The sequence below is a fragment of the Panthera tigris genome, chromosome A1 (genome assembly GCF_018350195.1).
Source record: "Panthera tigris isolate Pti1 chromosome A1, P.tigris_Pti1_mat1.1, whole genome shotgun sequence".
Classification (NCBI taxonomy): domain Eukaryota; kingdom Metazoa; phylum Chordata; class Mammalia; order Carnivora; family Felidae; genus Panthera; species Panthera tigris.
Genome location: NC_056660.1, coordinates 167,984,312 through 167,998,909, shown reverse-complemented (window position 1 = coordinate 167,998,909; position 14,598 = coordinate 167,984,312). Strand labels below are relative to the sequence as shown.

Genomic DNA, 14,598 nt, shown 5'->3' with positions numbered 1-14,598 from the left:
GTGATCGTGGGCAGGTCACAGAACCTCTCCAGGTCTCCGCTGAAAGAGGAGGAAGTAGATGATCTTTAAGATCCTTCCATCTACATATTTCCCTTATTCTACAACTCTTCTCAGCTCTAGAACTCAAAGGGTAACCATATGCAAAGTAGAAAACCTCAATGGTCTACTGTAAGGATAAAATAAAGTATTTAAAACAGCTAGCCAAAAGCCTGTCACATAAAACACAAACAATAAATAGTAATTCCTCTCTTTCAAAATATATTAAAAAGTCTTTACAAAAAACAAAAAAGACTGAACTACTAATAAAAGAAATAAAATAAAAACAAAAACTCATATAAATTAAATTTCAGGGGAAAAAGCAAAACAAAGTATTAAGCAGTACATATTACAAATTTGCCAGATGGTTTTATTTCCAGCACTAACATTATTTCTAACATTACAATTAATTTCCCTTTCAGTGAAAGAACCAATCTTTGACATAATGGTAAAGATAGTTATCTAAAAGATTTCTGGACAAGATGCCAGCATCCACCCAGTTGCTCAAAACCCAAAAATCTTGGAGTCATCTTCAGAATGTTCTGTTTCCACACCCAAATTATTCAAAGTCCCATACATTCCGATTCAGATCCATTTCAAATCCATCCATCTCTCTGTCTCATGCTGCTAGCACCTTATCAAGCCACTACTATTCACCTCAGCAACTAAAACTGCCACCTTTCACTTTCACCAGGCCGGCCCATTCCTCACACAGCAGCTCAAACGATGATATCATTTAAAATAAAATACAAACTTCTTTCCAAACCCTTCAAAGCCCTGCATATTTCTATAACCTCTTCCTACCCATCTCTGCCTCCCTCACTAATTCAGCCACACTGGGGTTTTTTTCTGTTCCTCAAACTCACCAATTCTCCTGCTCCAAAGTCTTTGTACCCACTAATCCCTTATTCCCTCCATCACCTCCAGCTTTACTGAGATATTATTGACATATAACATGTAAGTTGAAGGTGTACAATGTGATGATTAGATATATGTATAAAGTCCAAAATAATTGCCACAATAAAGTTAGTTAACATCTCCATCTCTTCACATAATTATGAGTGTGTGTGTGTGTATGTGTGTGTGTGTGTGTGTGTGTGTGGTGTGGTGATAACATTTAAGACCGACTCTCTTAACAAATTCCAAGCATATAATACAGTACTGTTAATTATACTCACCATGTTGTACATTATATCCCCAGATATTATTTATCTTATAGCTGAGAGTTTGTACCATTTGACCAGCATCTCCCCATTGTCCCTATTCCTCAGCTCTTGGCAACCACCATTCTAACTCTATTTCTATGAGTTTAGGCTTTTTAAGATTTCACATATAAGTGAGAACATACCATATTTCCTTTCTCTGCCTGACATTTCACTTCGCTATTCTTTCTCATGAGAATGCTTTCCACATCAAAAACACCATACACATATACACACATCACCTACTCTGGAAATAGCTCCTTCTCATATACAGGTGAATCTTAAATATCAACTCCTTTTGTGACCACCCTATCTAAGGCAGCTCCTACTTCCTTATCTCCAAATTATCTGATTTTTGCTTTCCTTCAAAAAAGTGTATTACAATTAATTTTTATTTTGTCAGTTCATTTTTAAGCCTGTCCCCACTCCTTTAAAATATAAGCTATAAGGATGGAATATGCAGCTTATTCATCATCATACCCACAGAAGCAGCAACCTGTCTACTACTTAACAGAAGCCTGTCAATGTACATCAAACAAATGAATGAAATAATAAATGAATATAGGACTGTGTTAAACAATGGAATTAATAATGCTATTAATGGAAATACAGAAACCAGAAGGAAGAGCAACTGTTTGAGAAGAAAATAAGATATATTGAGCTTGGTGCCAGGTGCTTGAAAATATAGGACTAGTGGACATACAGGCTGCAAAAAGATATAGACTGGGATTCTGCTGATTGTAAATGTTAGTTGAAAAAAATAATAATTACATCACAAATGAGATAAAATTCTGTAGGATAAATGACAAGCAAAAAACAACATAAATATAAAATGATTGCCTAGGTACAATAATCTAACACAAATACTACAAAATCAAGACAAGTCAAAACTGTTTCACAGTTTCAGTTTTTAGCAATTCACTAAGAAGAGTAAAGTACTCCTACCTTACTACTATTCATTGCTGGTCATATCTTAGCTAAAGTAGCAGGTCCATGTTGAAGGATTACACATTAGGGATGAGGAACACACTTGAGAAAATGTGCAGTGAAGTCTCACGGGAATGACCATAAGTCTGGCCAGAAAACATGAGCTGCAAGAAGAAATTCAAGGAGTCAGAAATGTTAACTACAGAGGAAAAGGTAAAAATGTACACATAGAGTATAGTAGGCTACTATTGGAATTTAATTGTGACAGTGTATCAGAGTCACCACATTAAGAATGCTATACTTACCTAGCTTATCTACCCTGTTTACTCTCTCCCCTTTCCATAACTTTTTCAATGAGTAACGCCTTACTTTCTCCTATAACCTATTCCCTCAGTTTTCAATAGGTAATTCATGTTTTTCTCCATTTTTACAGCATAAAACTAATTTCAAGTTTGAAGCATGTCAAAAGAAGCAAGTAATCACATTTCTTAAAATACTATTACAACCTAGGGGCACCTGGGTGGCTCAGTTGGTTGAGCTTCCAACTCTTGATTTCAGCTCAGGTCATGATCTCATGGTTCATGAGATAGAGCCCCATGTCGGGCTCTGTGCTGATGGCAACGTGCCTGCTTGGACTGCCTCTCTCCCACGCTCTCTACCCCTCTCCTGTCTCTCTCAAAAATAAACAAACATTTTAAAATATATTCTATTACAGCCTAAGGAAGTAATTAATGATGTAAGAAAAACTCTCAAAAGCTGGGAAGGTTTAGGAAAGATTCTCCCAGTAAACACATATTGTCTCTAATATGAGTATACCAAATCCTGATTCTTCCATCAGCTGTTCTCTCAACCCTTGAAACTATAAGAATTTCTAAGCTGTTCTCTTCTTTATCATTGATGGCAATGTATGCTGTTTATAGCTCTGTCACAGTTTCTCATTTTTTAACTCAAGCCCTTGTGTCTCTAATCTTGACTTCTTGGTTATAAACGAAGCTCTCCCCTTCTTTCAAACTCTTCTTTTTTTGTTTGCCTATTCTGTTTCCTGTCATTTCCCCTACATCTTTGACTTTCACAAGAATCAGAGGATATTTCATGGAGGTTAGCAATAAGATTACTCCTCCTGGTCAGGAGTAATGTGTCAGAGTATCTTCCAAGTCTCCTACTCTTCTATGCTTTTTACTTATTTCCAAAGAGTTCCTTCTTAGCCCCCCAGGCAAGCATTTCTTCTCCTCTAGATTGGGCAAGGTTCTCAAAGCTAGAACTGGGAAATCTAATCTGCACATAACGAGAGTATTATTACATCCCACTTCTTCCATTAAACTGTGACAAGATCAGGGACAGGGATTATTATCTTAATACGACCAGCATCCCACATAATACATGGAACACTACAGCCACCAAACAAGCGAGTACTGAATCAATGAAATTCCAAACTAAATTATGGCTTTCCCTGACTTCTGCACTTTGGTGTAATGTGAGGCTTTGACAAGAGTTTCTACATTAAATGACAGAATTCATGACTTCAAATGATACTTAAATGAAAATTTTAATCATTCTTCTCTTTTATACTGCTATCAATAGCATATCTTCAATTAAACCCCTTAGACACAGTAAACAGTGTTACTTATAAATATTTCCAAAGAACAAAATGTATGAGTGTATACTTAAATGTACATATTATATATGTTATCTAAATTCCACTCCAGAGACAGACTGCAAAATTACTGGACAATCCACTTAATTTTAATTTTTTTTAGCCACTTCTCAATCAGCAAAGATAGTTGAGAATTACCTAGAATTTCATGATTTGGTCTTTCACTATAATAGAGAAACAGTTATTTTCAAAGATGTAAGGACAAGAAAGACAATTATTCAACTAAGGTTTCATGCCCAACACTCAGCAGTATCAATTGTCCTGTTCAAGGAAGCTAGTCAAAGCAGCCACATATTATTTACGTCTCAGTCTCCAACTCAACTCATGTCTGTAATTTTTATTTTTCAATGAAAAAAAAAACCTATTTTCCAGTTGATATTGAAATCATTTTGATTAAAAAATAAGTAACAACTTCCTTGGTAGCATTTCTAAATGCAACATTTCTTTCTTTGAACTTATTATAAACCTATGGACAAAAAGTATGTTCCTTGTGTTACCTCAAAGATATTACCATCCTCATCAGAACTCAGCAAAGATTTCTATAGACAAGTTTGTGGCGCATGGGTGGCTCAGTCAGTTAAGTGTCTTCACTCTTGATTTCAGCTCAGGTCATGATCTCATGGTTTGTGACTTCAAGCCCCACATCGGGCTCTGTGCTGATAGCACAGAGCCTGCTTGGGATTCTGTCTCCTTCTCTCTCTCTCAAAATAAATAGAAATAAACTTTTAAAAAAAGATTTCTATAGACAAATTGAAAATGCACAATTACTACTTTGTAGTGTACCTTAATCTTCCTCACCAACTTCCCCAACGGCATAGGCCACCATCTTTAACTCACATTCATAGTAAAAATATAGTTTCTATTCCTTAAATAGGCTTCTCTTCATGACTAGGACTACAGTGAGGTATGAGGGGTGTCTAGGGTGCACAATCAACAGAGACTTTCACTCTCAGGGTCATACAAGAGCCACCCTGTAGCTGCATGACACTGAAAGCCAGTACCTTCTTAAATTTTGTGTCTTAGGCATCTAAATAGATATGGCAGTAATGCCTATATATAAGATTCTAAATTGTTTCTTAATGAGTTTGAGTTGCATGTGCATACAAGTGACAGACTTATGTTGTTTTTTACTCCCCTTCTTTTGGTAGCAGCATCTCAATTTTCTTCTGTTGAACTACCCTTCTCTTATCTTCAATTCATGTAGTTTGAGTGACACTAATCATTCCCACTCTCAGATTCCTAAAATAAGCACAAAGTTCCTAGAATATGTGCATAACCCAGGCCTGGAAAGTCAGCATATATCCTTCCCCAAGCAGTAGTTCAGGAATGGGTACATGACCCAATTAGACAACTAAAACTCCCCAAAATTTTGCCAGAACTAATTAGAAAGTTCTCTTTTGGCTGAGGTTGCTGAACTGAAAGAACACGGTAAGTACCCACTCACCAGAGAGCCAACCCAGAGAAGACAAAAGCCAAGAGACAGAAAGAGAATGAAAGTTCTGAAAATATTTTGTCCCTAGATCTAATTACACCTTTGTTCTGGTGAATTCAGATGTGAATAGATGTAGCTGCTAGAACTTTAGAATTACTGTTGAGAAACAATTCTCTCTGGATTTCTCATGTTCCTGCGCAATCAGAGACTTCTGAGCAAAAGTTACTACAGGGATAATTGCACAACAACCAGCCTTGGAAGCTAAAGATCGTGTCTCCCTAAAGATTAAGACTTCCAATGAGCTTTGGAGAAATAAAGCTCTCTCCATCCCTTCCCTGAAAGATATTCACCTATATTCCTTTTTTTTTTCTTCTTATATTTCCTTTGTTACCTTATTTTTTTTTTAATTTATATTTACTTGTATTCTAGGGTACTAAACCAAAGACACTTCCCCATTCTCCCCTGGAGAGATTTGCTTAATGAATAATCTCTCACCTCTGCAGGGTAATTTCAGTCCCACCAGTGTTTCAGACTTAACAGCTACATGAGGCAACAAATTATTTTTTTTAATTTATTAATTCATTCAACAAGTATTTGCTGAGAGCCTACTAAGTTATGTGCCATGCACTTTCCTACAAAATATCTCAGACAAAAACTCCTGCCCTCGTGGAGATTGTATTCTACAGAAGAAATAAAATACAAAATAAATACATAAAACACATAGCATAAAGTGTTGACAACTGTTATAAAGAAAAAGAAGGAAAAAGTAATAAGACATAAAGGGCAGGTAGGCGATTTCAAACTGATGTTGGTTATCAAAGACTTTAAGCATAAAGTGATATTTGAGCCAGGACCTAAGGGAGAAAAGGAAGTAGGTCATATGGACATCTGGAGAAGAGCATTCCAGGCCAGGGAAATGCTAACTGCAAAGAACTTATTTAAAGATGAGCAAGAGGCCTGCATAGAAGAGACAACAGAAAAATCTGAGTTCAGACAAAAGTCCTGCATTAGGGAGGGAGAGCAAGACCACAAAAACACTAGCTCATTTTGAGGACTTGAGCCTGTACTCTGAAGTTACATGGGAAGCCACTGCAAGATTCTGAGCAAAGAAATTATACTAATATTAGTACAATATCACTAATTACTAATTGGCCTCTTACTAATATTCTGAGGCTAACATTATGAAAACAAAAGTAGTAGGAGGGAGCCTTGTTAGGAGTTACATAGAAGGAAAGAGAGGATGGTGTTGAACCAGAGTGAACCCCAAAAAGAAGTGGTGAGCAGTTGGTCAGATTTCATATTTTGAAGCCAACAGAATATGCTGAAAGATTGTTGGTGGGAAACAAAAGAAAAAGAGTCAAGGTTGGAGGTCTGAGCAAAAATAAGGATGGAAGTGCCACTTACAGATATGGGAAGGATTAATTTTTTTTTAACTAGGTTTCTACCACTGCAATCTAAAAGAAGCCTGACAAATATAAAAGTCATGCCAGAAATCAGGCACTACAATTGACAGCCCTGAACTGTGGAACTGAGTCAATAACAGAAAGTGAAGGGTATTTGGTATTCCTCTACTGTAGAATGAGAAGTCAGAAATCCTTAATAAGAAAAGCAACTGGTAAATTGGCACCTCTTGTAAAATCGGACTATGCACCTACTAAGGATGGAACTACAGGATACTTAGTAAAAAAATGTTGGGATGATAGTATATTGCCAACTGTGCAACAGTCTTCAGTAAGGTCATTCAAAAGAGAAGCACACTTTGAGTGGTCTTTATAAAAGAAAATCTTTTCAGTCTTTCATTATAAATCCAAGATGGCTGATAATCTTATAATTTACAGGGATGAAAACTAAATATCCCTAAACTAAAATTAGAGTCTTTAACCACACAAAAACAAAATATGAGAAGCCCTTTTTTTAAAAAAACATTTATTTTTAATTTTTAAAATATCTCATGAGGCTCAAACAAACAATCCAAAGATCAAAACTTCAATGCTCTACCGACTAAGCCAGCCAGGTGCCCCAAAATATGAGAGAAACCTAATGCTCCAGGCTCCTCCCAAGCATCCTAGCAAAGAAGATATTTACCCATTATAAAGAACTATGCACTGTGAAATAGTCTGCGAGCAGGGACAAATCACCTCTGCACTATTACCTAGAGAAGCTGCTCTCAATGGCTAGAAAGAGAAGCCAACAAGGAAATTGAGAAGCCTAGGATATTCGTGGTTTCTTAACCTCAGTACTACTGTCATTTTGAACTGGAAATTCTCGTTGTTAGAGGCTATCCTATCCATTAGAGCATGTTTAACAGTGTTCTTGGGCTCTACCTACTAGATGCTAGCAACATCTACCTACTTCCCCAGTCCCAGCCTTCCGTTATGACAACAAAGATATCTGCAGACAGTGCCAAATGTACCCTAAGGTAAGAATTGCTCCATGTTGTAGAATCACTGGGTTACCGTGATGCACAAATTGTTCAGAGGCATACCAGAAGATGATCTGATTCACAGACTAGGATCAGACTTTGGGTATTTGGGAGAAGGTGATCAAATGAAAATAAATAAAACACTATGTTTATGAAGAGTTTTATTGCCTAAGAAACTCCCAACAAAGATTTGTTACTGCTTAGCCCCTAAGATGGTTCCTGGGACCCCAACACCTCATCAACAGAAAGTGAGCTATTGAGGCAATGCAGTCCCCAGTACAGGAATCTCTCTCAATATTCATCTTGGCTGTAACTAGGAGGAAAGAAAACAAAGAAGACCATCCTGGGTGGTAGAAGCAGAGATAGCCATATCGGCTAATCAAAAATCTTCCTCCACTGCCAGGCAAAGAGTCCTTGCCATACCTATCCAATGAAATATGCACATAGTATGGATTGTGGGTTGTTTCTTCTTTTTTCTCTTTTCTAATTGACAGTTTTTATTGTCTTTATGCTATATTCTTTCTACAATGAACACAGACTTTATTACAACTAGTTATATTTATCATGTAACCAGTTCCTAGACCATAAGGCTATCTATTCAAAAACGACTGAGAGAAATTACCCAGAGATCTTAGACTTAAACTTAGATGCAGTATTTAAATGAGTCTTTGACTTGCCTTCTTTTGTTGGGGAGCAGATGGTAAATGCATTGGAAGTTGTAAGTGAAAATTTTACATTAAGTCAGGTGCGGGCTTTTTTTCAAGGTTGTATAGGTGCAGAAAGACATGTATGCACATTGGTAAGATTATAGTGAACATTTTGGTTATGCCTGCCCAACATCCACTGCCCCTTCCCATGGTCACACTGTAGTCTTTTTCTTTCAGTGACCTCAGTCCACATGATTCAGATCATGTGACTGGCCAATACTTCCTATTCCCAGTTCCAGTAGTTAGTACCTGATCCAGATCTGGCCTCTACTATCCCTCTGACCACAGGATCAAGGATGAAAACATCACGCAATTCATACAATGAGATGTAATCCCAGGACTTATATAAAAACTATGAGTAAGAGAAATGCTTTTTATGTTGGTCCTTCTAAAGTAAAAGAATGTAAGCCTGGATCTATCAGAGGGCTCCACATAAAGAAAGTCTACCTGAAAGTATATCCAATACAACAGAAAGCCACTGAGTATGTCCTAAGGCCATTGTTTGAGCCTTTGAATCCATCTACATCTAAAGAAAGTACACTAGTGTTCTACTTTTTGAGCCAGTGGCTAAGCTAATAAGAGTAGGGTATTGAACTCATGCAACTGAAAGCAATTGAAAAATTTAATATTTTTATCAGTTATCAGATGAAACTGATATTGAGTTTTCATGCGAAAAAAGCTATAAGCTATAAATCTGTAAGAATTAAGTTATTTGCCTAAATTCATACAACAAATTACTGGTAGTATAGATTCAACCCCAAGCAGATCTGCTTCTAATATGCAAGCTCTTTCCACTACATGATACTGTCTTTCAGGAAAACAGTCTGAAACTTCTCCCTACTTTATAATTATCATGGAGCCATGAATACCCATGGAGTGAGTATTCTATTAACATTTGTTACATGACCAAAAAAGGAAGAGTCACATGGCCCCCTGCTCTCTGTCCCATTCCTGCACAACCCACCTCTTGTGTTACATGAAACATTTCAGAATTATTTTTATAATGTAGGCCAACTTGAGGACATGTCTATTTCTCCACCACCTTCATCCTCCTCCAACAACTATATTACTATATATAATAGCAAGTGTCTCTAAGCCAAGCCACTTCGATGCTAGAATGCCAGCTCCAGTCTTAGGGTAAATTAGGCTCCAAAACACAAATAGGAAATCAGAACTTTAGAAAGAGGCCATCACCAAGGTCTAGCTACTATTGTGTAATAATTAATTGTGAAACTCAGAAAAGGACACCTATCTTATATGTGACAATACTGCTGTTTATGTTAATATTTGAAGATATTTGTAAGAACCACATCAACTTCCAAAAAGTAACAGCTATTTATAAACAGTCAAATCTCTTTCAAATATTATTAAGGGTGAGAGAGAACGGAAGTGGAAAAGAATTTATGAACTTAAGATCCCTGATATTTTCAAGAAATCTGTCTAAAAAAAATGAAATTTTTTTTAAATGTTTATTTTGAGAGAGAGAATGCATGCAGGCACAGAAGGGGCAGAGACAGTGAAAGAGGGAGACAGAGAATTGCAAGCAGGCTCCTTGCTGTCAGTGCAGAGCCCAATGTGGGGCTCACTCCAGGAAAGTGAAATCATGACCTGAGCCGAAAATCTAAAGTAAGACACTCAACCAACTGAACTACCCAGGTACCCCTAAAATTATGAGAATTTTTGACAGAGCCAGAACACTCAGTTGCACAAGGCAACTTTCGTTTCCCTAGAAGGTGTAGTGGATTGACTCACAACCAGGTAAAAGACTCACTGGATTCAACATTCCATTTTTATACATATTCAAAAATAACTACTTTCTGGCTAATATCCACTACTTTCTTAGACTTCTTTTCTTTTTCTTCATTTCTAACAGCTAAATTTCTCTTTCAGAATTTTTTTTTTTTTTTTTTTTTTTTTTTTTTTTTTTACAATAGGACAACCTCCAACAGAAAATAAAGCAAGACAAGATGTGAACATTGGGCAGGTAGCTAGAGTCACAGATATCTTGGGATCTCACTTCCAATAAGAATTCATAACAGCAAAGCCGCAAATATTTCAACATGGACCTTTAGAATCACTCCCAGATAGTTGAAACTGTTATAGTTAAAACCAGGATTACTAATGGTTTACTATATTTAGACATTTAGCATTTGCATTCACTTCAGGTTTAGCATATGAAAGAACTAAGTTCAAACCCCAGTAAACACTTTTATACCTGGCTCTCCTAGGATAAAGGATGTGACCCAACATTGGTTCCAGATCACAAAAAGAATATACAAGCTATCCAATATAGAGTTGTCAAGAAAATCAAAACAAGTACATAAAAAGTGTATGTACTCACAGCAGCCACCAAGCAAACATTAATGTCCCTCCCCTATATCAGTATCTGAATCCATGTAATTTACTCAAAAACTTTTTCTGACAGATATTGTTTCTACCTTGGAGGTTAAAATGTTCAAGAGGAGAAAGAGGGGTTAAGATGGTGGAACAGCCCAGGAGAACCAGAGCTTGTCTCGTCCCTGAAACGCAGCTAGATCAGGACCAAACCATCTTGAACACCTAGGAAACTGATCTGAGGATTAACAAAACAATCTGCATAACTTGAGCCACAGAACTCAGCAGGTACATGGTGTGGAGAGGTGAACTGGGGAACACAAAAGCTGTGGAGGGTAGACAGCCATTTTTGCAAAGAGAGGACAAAGATAAAAAGGTGAACCAGGGAAGAGAAAAGCCAGGGAGGGTAAACAGTCATTTTTGCAGAGAGAGGGGACAGAGAGAGAAAGAGAAAGGGGGAGACTGCAGCACTTTGGGACAGTACATTCAAAATACAAGGAGAGATAAAGAGTTTCCCAGACAAACAAAAACTAAAGGAATTCGTGACCACCAAACCAGCCCTGCAAGAAATTTTAAGGGGGACTCCTCAAGTGGAGAAAAGACAAAACAAAAAAACCCCAAAAGCAACAAAGACTAGAAAGGACCAGAGAACATCACCAGAAACACCAACTCTACAGACAGCATGATGGCACTAAATTGGTATCTTTCAGTATTCACTCTAAATGTAAATGGACTAAATCTCCAATCAAAAGACATAGGGTATCAAAATGGATAAAGAAAAAAAAAAAAACAAGACCCATCTATATGCTGCTTACAAGAGAACTCATTTTAGACCTAAAGACACCTGCAGATTGCAAGTAAGGGGATGGAGAACCATCTATCATGCTAATGGTCATGAGAAGAAAGCTGGAGTAGCCATATTTATGTCCCAACATGGCAGTTCTCAAACACATAAATCAATTAATCACAGACATAAAGTCAATGATAATAGTACAGTAATTCTAGGCCTTCAACACCCTGCAAGGAAACAATGGCTTTGAATACCACACTGGACTGGATGGATTTAACAGATATATTCAGAACATTTTTCCTAAAGCAGCAGAATAAATATTCTTCTCAAGTACACATGGAACATTCTCCACAATAAATCACATACGGTGTAACAAATTGCCCTCAGCAAGTACAAAAAGATCAAGATCATATCTTTCATATTTTCAGATCACAACACTATGAAACTTGAAATCAACTGCAAGAAAATTTTTAGAAAGACCATAAAGACTTGGAGATTAAAAAACATCCTATTAAAGAATGAACAGGGTTAACCAAGAAATTAAAGAGGAAATTAAAAAGTGCATGGAAGCTAATGATAATGAAAACACGACAGTCTAAAACCTCTGGGAAGCAGCAAAGGTGAGCAAAAAAGGGAAGTATATAGCAATCAGGGCCATCCTAAAGAAGGAAAAAAGGAGAAGATGACAGCATAGGAGGGTGCTGGGCTCAACTCATCCTGCTGATCACTTAGATTCCACCCACACCTGCCTAAATAACCCAGAAAACCACCAGAAGACTAGCAGAACGGACTCGCTGGAGCCAAGCGTAGACAAGAGGCCCACGGAAGAGGGTAGGAAGGGCGAAGAGGCAGTGCTCACGACACGGACTGCAGGGGGAGCCGGGGCAGTAGAGGGGCAGCCCGTCCAGCGAGGCAGAGCCCCCGAGTCTGACTTGCAAAAGCAGAGGGGCCAGACTCTGTGAATTCTGACAGCCAGCAGGACTTAACATCTGGAATGTTAAAAGTCAACAGCTCTGCTCTCAGCAGCAAGGGCGAGAGGACGCTGGGAGAGAGAGTTGTTGAGCCCGGGAAGACAGAACTCAGCTATGCAGGAAGACAAAGGTGCTGGAAAGCACCATCTCCCTCTCCTATCCCCCAGCCGAAATCCCGAAGGGAACTAGTTCCTGTCAACGACCTTGCTTGCACCGCGCAAACACCCAACACTGTGCTTCTGTGGATCCATCCATATGACAGGTCTGCCTCCCTCCCGGTGCCTCAGGGCCCCTCCCGAAGTGGACCACCGAAGGCAAAGTGAGCTGAGTCTGCCCCTCCTGCCCCTGTGAACCTTGCGGATCCACACCAGCTAATACGCCAGGTCCCATTACAGAAGCACCACAAGTCTGGCGGTGTGCAAGTAGCCCAAAAAGGGGCCACACCACTCTACAGTGAATCCTGCCCCTGGGAGAGTGGAAGATAAGGTATACACCAGTCTGACTATGGCCCCAGCAGTGGGCTGGGGACAGATATCAGGTCCGACTGCAGCCCCGCCCATCAACACAAGTTACTCCAGACAGCACAGGGGAAGTGCCCTGCAATTGGGCACCACCGTAGGGACTATCCAAAATAACAAAACAGAAGAATTCTCCTCAAAAGAAACTCCAGGAAGTAGCGACAGCTAACAAATTGATCAAAAACAATTTAAGCAATATAACGGAACAAGAATTTAGAATAACAGTCATAAAATTAATCGCTGAAGTATAGAGGACAGCAGAGATTCTATTGCTACTGAGAACAAGGGACTAAGAAATAGTCATGAGGAAATAAAAAAAAGCTATAAATGAGGTGCAAAATAAAATGGAGGTGACCACAGCTCGGATTGAAGAGGCAGAGGAGAGAATAGGTGAATTAGAAGATAAAATTATAGAAAAAGAGGAATATGAGAAAAAAAGAGATGGAAAAAAACCAGGAGTATGAGGGGAGAATTAGAGAACTAAGTGATGCAATCAAACAGAATAATATCCATATCATAGGAATTCCAGAAGAAGAAGAGAGTGAGAAAGGGGCTGAAGGTATACTTGAACAAATCATAGCTGAAAACTTCCCTGATCTGGGGAAGGAAAAAGGCATTGAAATCCAAGAGGCACAGAGAACTCCCTTCACACATAACTTGATTCAATCTTCTGCATGACATATCATAAGGAAACTGGCAAAATACAAGGATAAAGAGAAAATTCTGAAAGCAGTTAGGGATAAACAGGCTCTAACTTACAAAGGTAGACACATAAGGATAGCAGCAGACCTATCTACTGAAACTTGGCAGGCCGGAAAGCATTGGCAGGAAATCTTCAATGTGAAGAACAGAAAAATATGCAGCTGAGAATCCTTTATCCAACAAGCCTGTCATTAAGAATAGGAGAGAGAAAGGTTTTCCCAAACAAACAAAAACTGAAGGAATTCATCACCACTAAACCGGCCCCACAAGAGATCCTAAGGGGGATTCTGTGAGTGAAATGTTGCAAGGACCACAAAGTACCAGAGACATCACTACAAGCATGAAACCTACAGATATCACAATGACTCTAAACCCATATCTTTCTATAATAACAATGAATGTAAATGGACTAAATGCTCCAACCAAAAGACAGAGGGTATCAGAATGGATAAAAAAATAAGACCCATCTATTGGCTGTCTACAAGAGACTCATTTTAGACCTGAAGATACCTTCAGATTGAAAGTGAGGGCATGCAGAACTATCTATCATGTTACTGGAATTCAAAAGAAAGCTGGAGTAGCCATACTTATATCAGACAAACTACACTTTAAATGAAAGGCTGTAACAAGAGAGGAAGAAGGGCATTATATAATAATTACAGGGTCTATCCATCAGGAAGAGCTAACAATTATAAATGTCTACGCGCCGAATACAGGACACCCCAAATATATAAAACAATCACAAACTTAAGTAACCTTATTGATAAGAATGTGGTAATTGCATGGGGATTTATTTAATACCCCACTTACAACAATGGATAGATCATCTAGCCACAGGATCAATAAACAAGGGTCCTGAATGATACATTGGATCAGATGGACTTGACAGATATTTAGAACTCT

General features: G+C 38.2%; 1 protein-coding gene across 8 annotated transcripts in view; it reads right to left on the bottom strand.

Annotated features, from left to right (window-relative positions):
• The window catches only part of FER (FER tyrosine kinase), a 428,416-nt gene that overhangs the window by 399,557 nt on the left and 14,261 nt on the right, over positions 1-14,598 (bottom strand). For 4 of the 8 annotated variants that reach the window (XM_042990964.1, XM_042990931.1, XM_042990979.1 and 1 more), the window contains exons 1-2: positions 4,317-4,415; positions 2,184-2,329 (exon numbers count right to left, since the gene is read on the bottom strand). The gene's annotated coding sequence lies outside the window, so the exon portion shown is untranslated. Of the gene's footprint in view, positions 1-2,183; positions 2,330-4,316; positions 4,416-14,598 lie in introns of those variants that run through there. The other 4 variants (XM_042990938.1, XM_042990948.1, XM_042990943.1 and 1 more) reach the window with 1 other exon arrangement.